The sequence below is a fragment of the Neltuma alba genome, unplaced genomic scaffold (assembly GCF_004799145.2).
Source record: "Neltuma alba isolate B1F8T4 unplaced genomic scaffold, ASM479914v2 tig00005267_pilon, whole genome shotgun sequence".
In the NCBI taxonomy this organism is placed as follows: Eukaryota; Viridiplantae; Streptophyta; class Magnoliopsida; order Fabales; family Fabaceae; genus Neltuma; species Neltuma alba.
Genome location: NW_021634040.1, coordinates 307,035 through 326,268, shown reverse-complemented (window position 1 = coordinate 326,268; position 19,234 = coordinate 307,035). Strand labels below are relative to the sequence as shown.

At 30.4% G+C, this 19,234-nt stretch overlaps 1 pseudogene; it reads right to left on the bottom strand.

Annotated features, from left to right (window-relative positions):
- Positions 1 to 485: 485 nt before the first annotated feature.
- Positions 486 to 6,639, bottom strand: LOC114747224 (WAT1-related protein At4g01440-like; annotated as a pseudogene).
- Between the last annotated feature and the right edge of the window lie 12,595 nt (positions 6,640 to 19,234).

Sequence of the window (19,234 nt, the reverse complement as noted above, 5' to 3'; positions counted from 1 at the left end):
TGAATCCAAACACGCGTTTAGTGTGTTGTGACTTGTTTTCTAAGCTTTGAATCTTGATTTTTAGGGTTTGAATGTGGGATTAAGGTATATAGAGCCCATGAATTATCTTGATTTTAAGGTGTCATGCTACTCATTTATGCGCTTGGAGAGGTTTTGGAACTTTACTTTTAAGCTAGATCTGAAAATATATTTTTTAAATGCTTGTTAATTCAATACTATTTCCGTTTTTAATTATAAGATCTCATTTGTAGACTATAAATAAGATCTTATAATTAGAACATGAGGTAGTATTAATTAATTCAGCCAACAAACCTCATTTACTATTTCAACCCATCAAAAGGGGATCCAAAATCTAGCAATATTTCATTTGAATAATAATTGAAATTGATCATTTAATTTACAGATTAGCTTAATTTGTAGACCTTTTGTCTCACAGAAAAATCTAAAAGATTTATTAGCATCAAAACACACACACACACACAGAGCTATTGGCATTCCCCATCTTGTTGATTTGCTTGCTCGTTGCTGGCGAAATACTGCTTTTCGGCTTCTTTGCCTTTACCCCACAGAAGAATATACACGCCAACAATAACCAAGACCGAGCCTGCAGCACTGCTTAGTGCACACAAGGGTATAGATATTAGGGAAAATGCAATCCGAAGAGATATAACATTTAGAATAATGTGATTAAAATTTACTTATACTTCACAACTATGGGGATGGACACAAAAATACCCCAAATCTTGAAATGATCTGATCACCATAGAGGAACTAGTTTGTGATTAAATTCTGTAGCTAATGTACCTAAATGTCCTTGATTTGAAATTTGAAAAATCAACAAAGCTAAATGACTGCAATATTTTAATAAGTAATAACCCTAACATATCAAATAACAACAACAACTGTTGGCAAACAAAAACATCAATAACTAAGATAGTGACAACAATAATTTAAAAAGTAATAACTTCACCTTATTAAATGGCAACAACAACTAAGAGTGATAATTAATGTTACTAAAGGTAATTATGTCATTTCACAAAAACGTAATTCCATAATAGTCTTTAAGAATTTCATAGGAATTTCGGTGGGCCTTATATGTCTTTCACCCAAAAACTTATATTTCAAAGTTTAAAAATGAAAAAAAAAAAAAAAACATGTTGAATTTTAAAATGACATATAAGTAATTCTAACATGTCAAAACCTTAACAGAAATAATCAATACATTTACCAAAATAATTAGCGTGGTCTATTTGTCATTTTTCGGGAAAAAAAAAATAGAGAGAGTGGATTGTGGGGTAAAAGAAATGAACCTTCCAAGGTAAATTTGCTCGTGCAAGATAGAGAGGTCAAGAATGGCCACAAATATCTGTATGAGGGGTGTGAATGCTGCTGTAAAAACTGGGCCTCTTGCTTTCACGCACCATGACATTGCCACGTAGCACAACCCTGACCCCACCAATCCCTGCATCCCAAAGTAAGTAATTAAATGTAAATTTTTACTATATATTTAACTGAATTCTTACTATTTAAAGTTTTCAATTTTTCACAATCATTAAGTTTTCATCAATATCGTATGTAAAATTAAATTTAAGTATATGTCAATTTCTATTAATATAACAAACAATTACTATATCGGTACTCCATGTTTTGACTCAATGTCAAAATTGAGAAAACCACGTATAATCATTATTAAAGTTTACTTGAATTTGATAAATTATTCTAATAAGTAATGTGATTTGAAAATTAATTATCTTTATTTGGAGGAGAAGATCATGTAGGTTTTTAAAATAAAAAAAAATATTTCTTTAATAACATTTTTAATAAAATGTCCATATATTCAATTTGATTTTTATTTTTCTAATGATATCTTAGAGCAAGGAAAAACGAAATGGCCTCATGCTAAGAGCATGGCCCTTCATGAGGCTCATGTCTAAAATACCATTTATGCTGATCAGACCTTGTTGACAAAGGCTAAGCGGTGATCTCACAGGCCTAGTGCCTCTGCTATGGGCCTCAAGCCCTTTAACACAGACACTCTAAATTTTTTTTAAATAATAAAATATTAAAAAAACATAGATTCAAATTCAAATCATAAAAATACAAGTTAATAAAAATATTCTCTTTGACAAATACATACATACAGACAATTTAAAAATATTAACGCATATGATATGAATCAAATCATTATTATTTAAAGTATAAATCAACCAATTTCTTAAAATTTAGATGATCAAATCGTTGTCCAAAATTAAATAAACCAAACCATTTTATAATATTAAATTATAAAAACAAATAAATAATATCAATATTATTTGTACCATCAACAATTTTTAAAGAAATAGATAAATAAAACCGGCTCAAAGAGGTTGACCGTTTGCTAAGTGAATTAAGGTCTAAATCCTACGGGCCCAATCCATTTTTCCAGTTCCATGCATGCATGATCCTTGTCTCATCATATAAATTTAATAAAATTTAAAAGAAATCAATACACACACACACACACACATATATATATATGTGATATTCATTAATAAAGAATAGATACTAACAGCGTAAACGACCGTCACAATCTGCAACTTCCCATGGAGCAACCAGATGGTGGCATAATTATTCCTGTTGATGATCAAGTTTAAGACAGCTGATTGGATGGCTCCAAACAATGACAAAATGGTTATACTTGAATACTGAAATGGGTATCTTTTGCCAATTCTGGCTTGAATAAGGAACCATGAGGCCCACAAGAGGCAGCCTCCTGTGAGAAGCACCGAACCTAATGCCCATTCCGAAGAAGAAGAAGGTGGTGGCGGCGGAGGTAGAGATAATGAGGCTCGGGGTTTAGTGCGGTTCATTATGGTTAAGGGAAATCCTTTATAAAGGCCAAGTAATAAAGCCCCGCCAATGCATATAAGTGAGCCCAACACTTCGGCTTTTCCACTCATGCTTTTCCAATCACCTTTTCTATTCTGCGGCAATTTCAACAAAAGTAATGGTCAACGTTTTTGTTAGGTGTTGTTGAAATAATAATGATGATGATATGCATTCTTCATAAATGGTCAAGTTTTTATTTAAAGAAATTTGATTTTGTTTAAATAAAATAGCCTCAATTGACCCAAATCTATATTTTGAGAAAACAAACCAAGGTTAAAGTACGTTCAGCACCTCAAAATATTTTGTTAGGGGCATCCAACACTCTAAAATATTTTATACTACGCCTAGCATCTTGAAATATTTTCTCAAGTACATTCAGCACCCTATAATTTTGCTCTTAAAATATTACTTTTTTTCAAGAGCAATTATACTTTTAAAGTATTATTTTATGAGCAGTTTTAATTTCATTATTAAATCTTCAAAAAGTCCATTAAATGAATATATATGAAGCACCATAAAAGTGTTTTTCCAGTATTTTTTTTAATTTCTCTGTTGTAATTATATTTCAACATGACGAACCAATATTCAAATCTCTATTAGAAAAGGTGCCTATGTTTAATATCTTATAGTACTTCGAATAGAATTGCTTCAAATAAAATGATACTTATGTGCCAAAAACAAAAAACAAAAACAAAACAGTATTTTGCTCCACTTACCCAAAAGGCAGAGCCATGATGAAGGTAAATGCGGGAACCATGTTGAGGAATGCACATGAAAAGGTGGCTGACGTGTACCCAAGTCCAAGAAGAAATAGGTACTGAGTGAAAGTTACTCTGCAAAATAAATAAATCAAAGAAAGAAAATTTACTGATTTCAATAATTAAGCCATGAAATTAAATTAGGAACAAGGTACCAATTAATTAATGTGTGAGACTCTGTAGCACTTACCCAACAAGAGCGCTGAGGAAAAGCAGGCATAATATGTGAACATCAAGCTTGCTTTTCCTGCAAAATAACTTCTGTATATGAGCTCTACTAGGCCCACAAAGGTGCATGTCTCTCTAAAGATATTCCATTTAGTCTTAAATATAAAAGCTAATAAGATGGGTAATTTTGATTCTAAATTTAAGCTCACAATATAATTTTTTTTGTCTCTTAAATTTATATATATTTTAAATTATTCTTATTATTGCACATATTTAAGGGAGTTTTTTTTAATCAATAGGGTAGTTTCTAATACAAATAATTAAAAGGATAATTTTAGATAGAGCAATACACATTTATACAGATAACCAAGTCAGCTAATTTCATTGATATATTTAAATTATTCATCTATAGCCCTTATAGTTAAAACCAATAGAAATACTATAAATGTTTTATAATAATTTTTTGAGTTATATATAATTCGAGATGCATAAGTTTAGGACTTCTATCATATTCCCTCTGCTCTTTATTTTAAGACTCCTTTTATATAGAAGAAATTTTTAATCATTTTTGTAAGATCTTATGATAGTTTTAATGAGTATTAAATTTTTTTTCCATATATGCCCATATTTAATAAGAATAGTGAGAGGCTAAAAATTATTGTGACATTGGAATTTAGCATGGTTAGTAAGAATAATATTAAAAATAATTTATATTTTATGATAAATTTATTCTCTTAATTGTTTCGATTAATATGTGTGAATTAGTTAGCAGTCTCTTGTATATTATAACAAGCACCGGAGGAAGTACTATTCAACATTAACTAGCTTCTCTTTCTTTTTGTTTTCTTTTTGCGTGAAATAACTAGCTTCTACAGGAAGTAGAATAAAAGCCGTTTCTTAAAGCTACATAGGCAGTAATAATAGAGTGGTGATAAGAGGCATGTAGAAAATTTTTAATGTTACAAACTTCTCACTCCAACTTGCAAAATTAAAAGCTTCTCTAAGAGTCCATTATTAGTAGCTGAAAACAGATCATGATATGAAAATTAAAGGAAATCCGATGTCCTTGTTAAAGTTCGTTGAATCGTTGGTGAAATTCTTGCAAATTTAATGAAAGCATAGTATAGATTCTTTCAGAAATCAAAAGGTCAGTTTACTAAAAGAAATGAGTGGTGGAAAATGAAAAAAAAAAAAAACAAACCTAGGCTCTTTAGCCAAACATATGTAAATTTAATAAAGTCTTGTATTCCATTTTTTTGTTATAGTCATATTCAATTTTTTTCCATCATTTATTTTTATTCTTTTCTTACTTCATCTAGTTACACATGCAAAATAATTTAAATATTTAAATTCCTCTTTGTATAATACCGAAACCCATTTCCAGTAACAAAATCCACATTGACTACGCATCATCAATCAAGAAAGGAAAAAGTATTCCTTCATATGGACTTATTAAAAGGACCTGTTAACAATTTCAATTAGATTGAGGAATTCAATTAAAATTAGTGAATACTTTTGAACTTTTTAAATTATACCTTCAATGAAGTTCATAAATGAAAAGATGCTATTTAGTTAGTTCTAGAAGATTATTTAATTATTTATGAAAATTAGGGCATAATGGATTTTTGAATTTTCTATCAATATTTTTGGCAATATATGTACTATGTAATATACCTTTAAATTAAAATATACTCCTTCAATTCTTAATATAGGGCCCAATTCTTGAGTTATTTTGGTCCTAAATAGAAGACTCATTTCTCATATTTATCAATTTTCTCTAAATTACCCATATGGATACTCCCTCAACCATAATCAAAGAGAAGAGGGAGATGGAGTATTAAGAAAGATGATTATGGTGTTTTAGGAAAAATGTGTCACTTTTTTTATAATTAACTAACTTACCTAACTTCTTTAATCTAATCAAATTAGTTAAATGAGTCTTATATTAAGGATAGGAGGATTATTATGTGTGAAGCATGAATAATGTTATTTCTTTATATGAGCTTCAATATGTTAATATATGGAACTCATCATCTAATTTTACAAGTACCGAAAAAAATAAGTTATCATATTATCTTTCTACGCAGATTATAAGCAAAACGGCCATAGAAAACACTTTTTATGCTAGTTGGCTGAGCAATTGACCTAGAGGGTTATAAATTGAGTTAAGGTACATATTAGTTTTAAAAGTTTTCACTTATATAAAAATTTATTTGAGTGTAGATTTACTTTGAAAGTTTAAAATTATAACAATATTGTCCCTTACTATTAAAAAAACCAACCATTAAAATAATGATGTTAACATTTTTAACGGTTGGAGCAATATTGTTGTGATTTAAAACTTTCGATACTAATTTGTACCTAAAAAAATTTTCAGATGCCCAGTGTCCATGGGCCAAAAACTTCTAAGGCAACTATGCACAATAACCATTATAAGTTTGGAAATGATGCTTTAAAGAACTATCTATCTACATTGGTTTTTTATTTAGTTGACATATAAAATATATTTTTTACACCGATTCTCGAACAACTGATATAAAGTGTCAAAAGTCCCTGATCTTATTTTCCAAAATTCTACCGACCACGCGCTACATTATCTTTATAACAACAGTGTAAAACAAACCCAATATTTTGCACTATTAAATTAATGAAGTAGTACTTACCTCTCATAGAAAAATGCAATAGGTGACAAGAAAAAGGCTGAAATTAACTGTCGATATGTTATGATGGTCAAGAAGCCCAGTCCTTCACTAAGAACTTTCTTCAGAAGCAAATTTACAAGAGCCAGAGCAAAGTTGACAAGAATCATCAAAGCAATAGGCTTCCACTTGCAAGTTATTGACATCTTCAATCAATTCTCTCTTCCTTTGAGTTCTCCAAAGAGTGATTTTTCTATATGATGTTTATTTGTTTCTGCGTTCTTTTCCACACTCGCATGCTCATATTTATATTTGTGTTATAACAATTATAATAATGTAAACAAAATATATTCCTTTTGCGACATGATAATATATTCTCATATCTCTAACTTTCTAGATTTTTCTTTATTTTTTTAGTATTTTAAATTTACGGTGGAAGTTTACGACATATGATTCACGCATGTCACAAGTTGCTAAGCCATGTTGATTCGTTCATGCATCATCAGCAACAGCAATCCAGCCTCACCCTACCAAAAACGGCATATATAGTACTAATTTCTGTTGGTCGAACATTCCAAATTTAACTCAATGTTCATTTTTTGCGCTCTCTCTTTCTTTCAAGAACTTCTTGGCGATAAAATTATACTTTTAGAAACTAATGAAGTGCTTAAATCGTCCTCCCCCTCTCTACCTTCCCCCCAGCCTTTTCTGAAACAGGGATGAGTTGACACTATTGGAATATTAATTTTTGTTGTTTAACAAGAAATAGTGATTTTTATTAAGGAAAATTGGTTACAAATCTCTATTTGACAAATTAATTAGGGGAATGAGACTTGGAATAACATAAAGGTGTGGGGTTCTTAAGTGTCACTAAGTTTGATAGGAAAAAGGCTACACTGCCCTGACCACTACTAAGTACTAACGACATGTGATTGATCCTCATGTGCATGCAATGGATTATAACTTGTATATGATGGATGCTAATTCCATATGACTAATTGCATATGTAATTAGCATTCACATTACACAACAATATAAGAACCCATCTTTCATATGCAAGTGAGCATCAGTTAGATGTAACTGAGTATTTGTTATATACAATTAGCATCCATCTTATACATTAACATGTAATAAAAACTTATATATAAGTAGGCATCTGTCATATACAAGTAAGCATTCATATTATACAATAAATATATATGCAAGTAGCCATCTGTCACATGCAAGTAGGCATGTGTAAAGTGAGGATCCGTTATAAGTAATTAGTATTTATCAAGGCAATGTGATTTTTTTATCACACTTATTGACACTTGAAGACTTCACACCTTTACATTTATTCTAGGTTTCAATCTCTAATTAATTTGTCAAATGGAGATTTTCAACCAATTTTTCTTTCAAATTAATAATCAAACTTTTAATGTCTAATATATATTATCACTAGAAAAGTCATATCTAAGCTTGATATTTGTTGTTTAAATAAAAAGCGTCAAGTAACTTGAAGCGGAGTTTAATGAGATATTTATTTTTACATTTATTTAAAAAGAATTTTCACATAGTGGTAATTTTTTTAAATTTTTATAATTATTTGATGGGTTTTTAAAAGAGAGAATCCTACAAAAAAATATTAAAATTACTAAATTCTAAATTAGGTTTGATTCTTGAGCATTAATTAGGTTTTAGGTTTTGAAAACAATTAACTTGCAAATAACAACACATTTTTGCAGAAATTTTTATTTGGTATTCAGTAATTTTAAAGCTTATTTTCATGGATTCTCCCTTTTAATTTAAAACAACCATCAAATATTTAAAGTTAGTATTTGAAGGTTTTTATTTACAGAAATGTCAAATAAACATAGATTCGCCACTAAAGAACATTTTCCTGCTAAACCTGTAATATCTTCGTTTTAAGATAGGTTAAGATGAAAATTTGCTTTGGAAATTTTCACTTACAAGTACTGGGCACATGAAAGTTTTTTGATATAAATTTATCTAAAAGTTTAAAATCATAGCAATTTTGTATCATAAAACTAATAGGGACAATTAAAACAGTGATATTTGTCGTTAATATTTTTAATGGATAGGGGCAAAATTGCTATGACTTTAAACTTCAGAAACAAATTTGCACCAAAAAAGCTACCTCGTGCCCTGTGGTTCAAAGCAAATTTACACTTTAACTCTTCTAAAAATTAGTGTGATTAAGCCTTGATTTATGTAAAAATAAAGGTTATTGTTGTTGATTGAGGTTAATGGAGGATCAGACTTCATTAAGCATTATTGAAGATCTTGTTCCTCATCATGGGATGGCCCTCTTGAAGTGATCAGCATCGAACAATTTCTAACAGTCCCCCTTTCTTTACGTTTGTATTTTTATTATTTCGCCCCCAGTTGTTTAACTTTTAACTTGTAAGGATCATTAATTGGTTTTCTTTTTAGGACAAAACTTAGGTTAAATTAATTATTATATTTATTAAGTCAAATTTATAGGTGCATTGGCAAATGCACAGATATATTTTAACAACTAACAACATCAAAATAACAGGTGCTTATATTTCATAAATAAATTTTTGAGTGCACATATACGAATTTTAACAACTAATAAAAATAAAATAATAAATTTTCATATAAATATTTATGAATCCTAATTAATTTATATTATAAGAGTTAATAAAAATTTCATAATAATAGTTATGAGTGAATTTACAAACCCACACACGTGTATATTTTAACAATTAACAATAACAAAATAAGACAATGTGATGAGAGAATATAATCAGCATAACCCAAGTTTTGTCCATCCTTTTAATATATTTATATAGGAATCCATTTTCTAGAATTCGTATATATAGCATATCACGTGTACATTTTCCGCATGTAGTTGAAAAAATATTGAAGCACAGTTAAGAATAAAGCGTCAAATCGGGGAAAAGCACATATGGAGAAGAGATGAGAGAAATTAAAGTAGAATGATGCTCTGTTATTGGGACTGGAATTCTTTGTGTGGAAAGAATCGTTCAAGCCTTCAAAACTTCACGGCTAATCTAGCAACCTACGTTATCCCAAGTGAAAGCTCCTCATTTTATTAGACGATTGACCGAATAAGATTACCACATGGATTTTCTGCACTGAAACGTCTTCAGTATTCTATGTTGATGGCTATTGCACGTTATTCTTTTCAACGATATAAATATATATATATATATATATATTTCCTGATAAAAGGATCAGTCTTATAAAATGAAGAAAATCATAAAATTATCATTGAAACAGCAGAAATCCCCCGGGGGGGGGGGGGAGTTAACACAATATCAGTTTTAAAAAAGGAGTGACCAGCAGAAAAAGCTTGAAGCAGTGACTAAACATCTTTTTGCAAAGTGCCACTGAAATTAGAATGGTTGAGGGGATCATCAAGCGACTAAAAGAAAATACTCCTTCCAGATCTAAATATAAAACCCATTTGAAGTATAAATTATATTACAAAATATGTCTTATATTTAGGACCAAAAGAGTATAAGAAATCTAGCTGCACCATAAAAAAACAATAGAAAAAATCTAATCCTATAGTTCATATATATGTAGTTTTGACTTGACTATATGTGATTTATTTTCTATACTCCAACTCAGTGCAAATCATTCTTTTATAGTTTTGATTAGTTGCAGCTCATTCCTTTATAATTTTTACCAACAAAAGACACACTCTTTTTTTATATTAGATGATCTTTAACTAATTGATTTAGCTTATCTTAAATGATTTTATTGTGTACAGGCAAATATGTTAAAAGAGTTTTTTGGATGTCAAACACCTACTAATCTTCCTCAAATTTCGAAAATAACGTTTATTGGTTTTGCTTGAAAAACTTCATAACTAGGGTTAAATTGAAAGCAAAAATCATTATAGCACAAGAAAAATCCTTCCAATATCATGTGTTCTACAATATTTGTGCAATATCCCACCGTCCCTGTGTTGTCTTTAAATATTTGTCCATTAAAAAAATGCAACTTTAATTTCTTCTCCCCAGTATTTACACGTTAAATTCTTTTATGAAGAATTTTTATAGACTTCGAGGTAGAGTACGTTTTCAGACATTTTTTTTTTTTTTCTGTTGTTGTGCATATAGCAGGTATTCTAGCTAACTTTTGTAGGGAATTACGAACCAAATTACGTCTAGGATTGATCCTGGCATGTCCTGACACGTCCAGGACTGGTCTTTGGAAAATTTATCGAGTTCCACAAACGGAGATACTAATTTAGATTAGGCTATAGTAAAACATATATAAGCAGCGATCCTGCCACTTATATTATTTCGGACTTTTTGAATTACTGCTCAGATTTTTTTGGAGTCTGAAATTCCTCTCCCCAATATCCTTGTGGGATCTTCTCATGGAAATTATTGACCCATGCGGGACCTTTCCATGGAAAGTTTTCTAGTATTCAAATCCCTTTCCTTCTACCCTTCTATTTTTCAAAATATTCTCAACCAATTAACTTGCTGCTCAGTTTTTCTCAAGTGGTATATTTGAAATTTACAATCGATTATATCTAATTTCAATATTATAAGTCATAACTTGTGGAATTAATTTGAGCTTTTCTTTTGCACACAAGCGGATTACTGAAAGTGTATATAAAGATGTGAATTCCAAGGAAATCATTTTTAAAACCATGCATACGTGTCACATTCCAAGTTTTATTTTTAGGATTCAAGTAACCTTAGAAGGAATTATTTTATGGTAAATGGAACTTATTAAGTAATTATTTAAGTAATTTTTCCCCCAAAAATAGGTTAAATTTTAAGGATATAAATATAAGGAAAAATTTCTTCAGAAAACCAACTAATCAATAATTCAAATTTCATTTTGGGTTAGTAAACTTTTAAAATTCTTAATCACGTTAGATGACTCAAAAAGAAATTTAGAAATTTGATCAAATTACGTCAATGCTCTTGGTTGGAACTTTAAGTTCTTTTTTAAATATTGATTTTCAATTCTTAAAGATCAACGTGTTATATTAAGCAATTTATAAGTTTCAATTTAAAATTAACAACTTCCCTTTCCCTACAAAACATTTCCAATAAATCTTAAAAAATCCTTAAAAATTAACAATTCACAGTATATGTGGTTCACAAATTTTCATTCAAGATTAACAACTTCCCTTTCCCTACAAAACATTTCCAATGAATCTCGAAAAGAAGTCAATTACAATACATCCTTAAAATTAACAAGTTATGTTATACAATTCACAAGTTTCAATTTAAAATTAACAACTTTCTTTTTCTTTCGAAACATTTTCAATTAATCTTAAAAGGAACTTAAACATGACACATCCTTAAAAATTAACAACTTAAATTATACAGTTTAGAAGTTTCAATTCCAAATCAACAATTTTATTTTTGCCACAAAACATTTCCTAGAAATCTAAAAAAACAAAAACTGAAGTACAATACATCTTTAAAAATTAACAAGTTTTTTCATGCAGTTCACAAGTTCTAGTTCCCGGTTCACAAGTTTTCAATTTCTTTGTTAAATGACAGCTAACACTGAAGCTGTTATATGGGCTTAATATTTTCTTGTCACTTACATCATCCCACATAGTTCTTTCATCTTACGAAAATAGAAATTAATGCAAGAATGCTTAATGGTGGTTATGAACGATTTGAGAATTTTGAATGGAAATTTAAAATTTTCAGTGTGTGTGTATAACTAATTACTCAATTAGTTTATGCATCAATACATGGCTATATTAATTATGCAAATTAATTATTAAATTGTGGTGAAAGCGCAAGATAACAAGTTATGGTAATCAATTAGGATTTTGGTGAAAGATAATTATTTTCTACTTATTTTGCACCCTACTGTGATATTTGCAAGTGATTTAGATATTAATTTTTGTATAATAATTTTTATACAAATATGTTCTGAATTATGATGAGATATTCTTATGACACTTTGTCACATGTGGGTCGAGGCATCGTGATAAGTGAAGAACATGAATTAAAATGACTAGAATTGTGATCCATATTTTGAAATCTTGTGGATGGTGTTGGTGATGATTAGGAAGAGATCTGATTAGAGAGGTGCTTCTTTTACCACGTGATTAGGCCATTATAGGGAGCTCATTGGCTGGCCCATTCATATAGCCCCGACCCAATCATTTTCCTTCATCCAGGATTTGATTTGCTGCAACGCAACACCTCACATGTCCAAGCGAGAGAATCCATGGCGCTTTGCAGACCAGTATATAACCACATGATTGATGAGATTTTTAAGAAACTAGTTACATGGATATATAACTTAATCCATGGATGTAGTATGAGGAAATAAGAAGGATATAAGAAAAGTTAAGGGGAAATCATTTCTATATTGTGATTTTGATTTTGTTAAAGCATAAATTATTATGATTTTATAATTGTTCTTGACACCTTACAAGTACATATTGGTGTGTATAATAGATTAGACGTTTGTTACTGAGATATTCATCTTACCCTATTGTTTTAATATTTTTCAAGAGAAAGTCTTAGAGGAGGACTTTCGGGGAAAGATATGAGGATATAGGATTGATTAGTCACCTTGTATATGGCCCCCTCTTGTTATTGTGTTCAGTATATATATATATATATATATATATATATATTGCCATCTAGGGTTTATCTTATTTGTATGACTCGTAAATTGTTAATTATTTTGATTGCATGACTGGGTTATTTTCTATATTTTAGTGGAGTGCTAATGATGAAGGCTTTTGATTGTAGATCTGCTTTTGCGAACTTCTGAAAATTTATAGATTTATATGGAAATGATACTATTCAGCAAAGATATGAATACAAGATATTTTGCTCATGGAAAATGATATTGGGCCAAAGGGTTATATTTTGTGTTGGGCTTCAAAAGTACCCGAAGCCCAATTATCTTTGCCATACCACTGCTGGGAGAAGTTTGATGCGGGGACAACGAAGCATAGTCTAAAGCTTGCCTTCGCCAAGCAGTCTTTTCAAGAAGAAAGTAATTTCATCCATGCGGAGATGCTTAGCGAGCGCACCCGTTTACAATTTAAAATGTTTTGAGAAATTCAAATGTTATAAGTGACCCGGTAATGCCACATCAACTATTCTGTGCTCGTGGGTATCTTAAAACCATGGGTTCAATTGCATCACAAGTAAAATAGATCATCTTCGCTACCTGTCCGAGCAGGGGCGATAAGTCCAACTGGTTGGGTGGGAAAGATTTTCTAAGAAGCACAAGTACCTAAGCCAGGCCCCAGATTTCATCTGAGTTGAAGTGCTGCCTGCCTATGGATCCACAGCCTATTCCTTTTCCATTTACAGACAAAAGATGCTTTGGTTGACCGAATACATGTACATGACGGAACGACATATTAAATAAATAATACGTGATCTGAGGCTGCCTGCAGAAAAAGTCCATGTCCTAGGTGTATCAAAAGTTGCTTTTCTTTTATCAGAATACGAATGAGATCAAAAAATCTCACTTATGCTTAAAAATGTGAATTGTGAATTATGGGTTTGATTCTAGCAGCTGTCTTTCCCATCATGGTTTGTATTTGTAAAATGAGTTGCTTTTCTTTTTTAAAGAATAAAAATGATAGGTGTCTTCTAAGTTTAGTACCATAGACTAGCCGTAGGCTAAGGAACAATGTCCTTGCGTTTTGGATGCGAGCTCCTGTTGTTCCATTTTCTTTCTTGTGGCAAACAGTTTCACATAAACAATCAATTTTCCCATTCCTGGAAGTTAAGCACTATAAGTGTACCTTTTCTGTTCTTTACTTCATCGCTCATGTGTTTGGCAAACTTGCCAAAAGTGCTTTTAAGACACAAACCATGGTTTGACCTGAAAAATACCCAAACACTCCATTATTTTTTGAAACTATGATGGTTTGCCCTAAAATAATAGTTTAGCATGTCAAAACCATGGTTTCATCCAAAACAAAAAATTTCCACTTGTGGACTGTGAAAATACTGCTACTGCATAATTATAGTAGGTGTCAAAGGAGAGAGAAGGGCGGAGTGGATGAATTGAAGTCTATGAGGCGATGATGAAAATTCCTCACATCAATAGGTTCCTGGACGGTGAAAATTCTTTACATTCATTGTTATGTAATGAATTTCAAATTCAATTTTGCAACAAAAAAATCATGAGATTTTGTTTAAAATCTTCACAATAAAATAATATTTTTCAGTTGGCAAAAAAAATCATTTTTTAAAAACATATTTAATTTTATATCTTATAAATATATGTACACATATTAATTATTTATTAATTATATTATCTTATGTATTATTAATTATGTTGGTAAAAAATATATTATTAACAATTTTATTCTTTTAAATTAAAATATATCATAAAATCTATCTTTTATGTAATTATCATATTAACTTATGCCTTTTTTAGTAATTTGTATATATAAAAAGTACTTCTGATAATAATTATCCAAACATTTTCACTTTTCAAAATCACTTTTTCACAAAAGCTATTCTTTACAAAATCTATTCTCCAAACCATAGTTTGGTTTCATCTAAACACCCCTGAGATTGATTTCTCGCCTCTTAAAATCAATCTTGGCTCCTTTCTTTCTCCTTTCCACAATCTCTTGGTATTGAAATTATTTTTGAGAGTCTAAAATTAATTTATTCTCTTTCATTATATGTGATTCTCCCTGCTCATAAATACTCTTCTAGTCCTTAATATAAGACTCATTTAACTAATTTAATTAGATTAAGAAAGTTAGGTAAGTTAGTTAATTATAAAAAATGTGACACGTTTTTCCTAAAATACCGTAATCATCTTTTTTAATACCCAGTCTTCCTTTTCTACTTGATCATGATTGAGGGAATATACGTAGGGGTAATTTAGAGAAAATTGATAAACATAAAAAATGAGTCTTATATTTAGAACCAAAACCAACTCAATAATTGGGTTCTATATTAAAGACCGGAGGAGTGTCACTCTTTTTGCCCATTTTTATAAGAAACAATCTCCCTCATAATAGTATGTCCCTGCATATAATAACAAACAAATCTTCTTTGTCTGAAATTTTAAACTTGTCTTTTTACTTCTACCCCATTGAATATATGCCACCTATTATCTCTTTGTAATAAAAATTTCACTCATTAGCTCTCATGTACTCTCTTTACAAATAAGGACATAACTGAAAAAAAATATATTTAACATATTTATTATTTTTACTAAATTTAACCAACATTTTAAATCATGTGATTTTGGTAGTAATTTCTTATAAAAGGAAACTTAGAGAATAGTTTTATTTAAGGAAAATAACCAAAAAATGACTGTTGAAATTTGAAATGACAAAATGGGCATGCAAATAACTGAAATGACTAAATGGGCATAAGGTATCAATCTGGAATTTTGTCAATTCGATAAAAAGACTAAAATGCCCCTGAACCTCTCTGAAGATATGAACTGAAAGAAAACACATAATATGCTAGAAGAGAGAGAGAGTTGAGAAGACGAACTTGGAGCAAGAGCCGAAATCTGGAAAGAAGACAAAGGTAAGCAATTTCTCTGTTAAAATGCTAGTATCGCCTTATTTCTTGACTCGCTTTGTTGCTACATGCTCGAATAGGGATGGACTTGTGAGTGTAGAGGGTTTAGATGAAGAATTTGACCAGGATGAGAGAGTGACGTGTCGGAAATGGAAAAATGGTGGCAAACAGTAAGCATGAGGTGGTCAATGTTATTAAATTCATTAGTGAAATTGTAAAATCCTATATTTAAGTTATCAATGGAGTAAGTGGGTGTGTGTGTGTTTTTTAGGTGTTTCAAAAGGTAAATGAAATTGATTATTGGGGAACTAAAACATTGATTTATGCTTCTTTGTTGCAGGTTAGCAAGTTTTGATGACATTTAACATTGGGTTTAACATTGAGGAGTAATTTTTTTAGTGTAAATATAATAACTTTTGAACCCTTAATTTTTTTTGGGAGAATAGTTGATAAGTAGGTTATCTTTTTTGTAAATGATGTTAACTGGGTAGGATATGTTTTGTAATCTGAATGACAAGAAAACATTACATGGTGGTTTAATCTTAATGTTAACTTGTCATTTGAATATAAGTTATGTAGCTTCTATCATATGCGTACTGGTTTTTGGTAAATATTATCACTTTAGTAGTCAATTCCATTATACATGTAGTAAAGTCTGAATGTTAATGTAAACGTATTACGATGTTCTTCAGGTGTACTTGTATGCTATTTTGTCAGCACATTTTACCATTTGTTTAATTCCTCCAAGGGAGATGGTGGAAGTTGCCAATGGACATGACCGAAGTGGTTAATTTGATTGCAAATGCTGTTATTCACATTACAAATGTTGTTATTATCATTATCGGGATAGTAAAATTGGTTGAAAATAGATGTTACTTGGGTTTGAAAGAAATGAGTTACAAATAGCAATAGCGAGATAGTAACTCTTATTACAAAAGTTGTAATTCACATTACAAATGTTGTCATTATCATTATTAGGGTAGTGAAATTGGCTCCAAATACATGTTAAGTTCATTTTACATTAACCAGTTACAAATGGCAATAGCGAAATCGTAACTCTTATTACGAAAGTTGTAATTCACATTACAAATGTTGTCATTATCATTATCAAGACAGTAAAATTAGTTCCAAATACAAATTACTTGGGTTTGAAATAAACGAGTTGCAAATGGCAATAGCGAGATGATAACTCTCATTACAAAAATTGTAATTCATATTACAAATGTTGTCATTATCATTATCGGAGTAGTGAAATTGGCTCCAAATACATGTTACTTGGGTTTGAAATAAACGAGTTGCAAATAGCAATACAGAAGTGGTCACTTTCATTACGAATGTTATTAATCCCATTACATGTGTAGTGAAATTTGGGATACAAATAATTGAGTTGCAAATGCCATGACAGAAGTTACAACTTTCATTATGCATGCTGTAATTATCATTACTTGTTTAGTGAAATTATCCCAAAAAATATTTAAATTAAGGCAACAAATATCATAACTTACAACCTACAACCATAAGTCAAGTATTTTGACAATATCTGGACACTGTTTTCACAAGTACTATATGTTTAATTTACGTAATCATTACCACTATCATAGATGCTGTCTTTTGGTCAATGTGGTGGCTTCATTTGATGAAAGCAAGCTCAATGCTTCGTCACGTCTTGAATTATGGTCATGATTCACTAGCCACCACATGAATGCATAATTCAGTAACTTGAAACTGATTTTTCAGCTTCTACTTTGAGCTCACAGGCTACAAAACAATCTCATTCAAACAGCACAATCATAATTCAGCACTTAGAGACATAAATCATTATGTCCAAATCAGTTTTTAATCTCTAGCTCTTCAATCCTCAAACCAGCAGATTTAAAAAAAAAAAGAAAGAAAGGAAAATCAGTTTTATGCTTCGGTACTTTAATTCCACAAGCATCAATTCACAAGCAATAACCCACATACTCATATATATAAATATTTTACAAGTATTGAATCAGCTTTTAACCTTTAAAACATTTCAACTAGCAGTAATATATAATCTGTAAATTATTTTCACTTTCAGAACATGCTAATATATAATTCATATTCATTAAACAGTCTCTGAACACCATTATATCAGCTTCTAAATTTCCAAAACTTGAATCCCGCAACCTCAAGCATCAATAGCCCCAGCAGCAATGAACACACATACATGCTTGTAAGATGATATGCCATAGCCACTCACTACCCCGATAATGATAATAACAACATTTGTAATGTGAATAACAACATTTGTAATCAAATTAACCACTCCGGTCATGCCCATTGACAACTTCCACCATCTCCCTTGGAGGAATTAAGCAAATGGTAAAATGTGCTGACAAAATAACATACAAGTACACTTGAAGAACATCATAATATGTTTACATTAACATTCAGACTTTACTACATGTATAATGGAATTGACTACTGCAGTGATAATATTTACTAAAAACCAGTACGCCTATGACAGAAGCTACATAATTTATATTTAAATGACAAGTTAACATTAAAATTAAACCACCTCCTAATGTTTTCTTGTCATTCAGATTACAAAACATATCTTACCCAGTTAACATTATTTACAAAAAGGATAACCTACCTATGAACTATTCTCCCAAAAAAAATTAAGGGTTCAAAAGTTATTCTATTCACACCAAAAAAATTACTCCTCAATGTTAGATCTAATGTTAGATGTCATCAAAGCTTGCTAACTTGCAACAAAGAAGCATAAATCAATGTTTTAGTTCCCCAATAAGCAATTTCATTTACCTTTCGAAATACCCAAAAAACACGCACACCCACTTACTCCATTAACAACTTAAATATAGAATTTTACAATTTCACTAATGAATTTAACAACACTGACCACCTCATGCTTACTGTTTGCCACTATTTTTCCATTTTCGACACGTCACTCTCTCATCCTGGTAAAATTCTTCATCTAAACCCTCTACACTCACAAGCCCATCTCCATTCGAGCATGTAGCAACAAAGCGAGTCAAGAAATCAGGAAATACTAGTATTTTAACAAAAAAATTACTTACCTTTTTCCTCTTTCCAGATTTCGACTCTTGCTCTAGCTTCGTCTTCTCAACTCTCTCTCTCTCTTCTGGTATATTATGTGTTTTCTTTCAGTTCATATCTCCAGAGAGGTTCAGGGGCATTTTAGTCTTTCTACCGAATTGACAAAATTTCATATTGATACCTCATGCCCATTTGGTCATTTTAGTTATTTGCATACCCATTTTGTCATTTTAAATTTCAACAGTCT